The sequence below is a fragment of the Corvus brachyrhynchos genome, unplaced genomic scaffold (assembly GCF_000691975.1).
Source record: "Corvus brachyrhynchos isolate BGI_N302 unplaced genomic scaffold, ASM69197v1 scaffold555, whole genome shotgun sequence".
Classification (NCBI taxonomy): Eukaryota; Metazoa; Chordata; class Aves; order Passeriformes; family Corvidae; genus Corvus; species Corvus brachyrhynchos.
In genome coordinates, this window is record NW_008238357.1 from 89,575 (window position 1) to 90,396 (window position 822).

At 62.7% G+C, this 822-nt stretch overlaps 1 non-coding gene across 1 annotated transcript in view; it reads right to left on the minus strand.

Moving 5' to 3' along the window:
• Window positions 1-210: 210 nt before the first annotated feature.
• Window positions 211-822, minus strand: part of LOC103616490 — a 14,546-nt gene continuing 13,934 nt past the window's right edge. Inside the window, exon 19 of the transcript XR_001862371.1 lies at window positions 211-220. This is a non-coding gene — a transcript (copine-5). The remainder of the gene's footprint in view (window positions 221-822) is intronic.

Here is an 822-nt window from a genome sequence, read left to right on the forward strand (position 1 = left end):
GAGCTGGGGGGGGATGCTAAAGCCCGGGGGGTCACACCGTGTGGGGGCATCACACACAGCCAGGGGATATCAGACATGGAGGCCATCACACAGTTGGGGGGTGTCACAGCTGGGGGGAGGGTCACACACAGCCAGGGAGGTCATACCTTTGGGGGGCTTCACACAGTGTGTGTGGGGTCACACAGCTGGGGAGGGGTCAGAGCTGGGGTTTCACACACAGCTGGGGGGAGCACAGGTTGTGGGGGTGACACAGCGGGTGGGGGGTCACAGCGTGGTGGGGCAGACACAGATGGGGAGGGGTCAGAGCTGGGGGGAGGGTCACACACGGGGGGGCGGGGTCCCTTTTAGGGGAGATGCTGGGGAGTCCCGGGGGAGGAGGCTGTAATTAAAGCCACAATCATTTATTGCGATTTAAGGCAACTCAATACAAACCCACATGGACACGCGACACGGCAAGGGGGAACACAAAAAACACCGGGGACCCCACTGGGATCAGCCCAGAAAATGGAGGGGGGTCTATGGATTTGGGGGAGCTGGTGGGGTGAGGAGGGGTCATGCATCACCCTGGGGGGGGGCCCTCCACATTTGGGGGAGGCTCCTGCGCACCCCGGCTTTCTGGTCAGGAGGGTGAAGACCCCCTGCCCCTTTTTGGGGGGTGGGCAGGACAGTCCTGGATGGATATTGGGGGGGGTCCCATGGCCAAGGATGCTCAGGCAACACCATCCCAATCCCCCTGGGAAACCCAAAAGCTGTTTTATGGGGGTGGTGGTGGGAACCCGGATTGGGGAGGGGACCCCAGATTGGGGGGGGACCCCGAGGTGC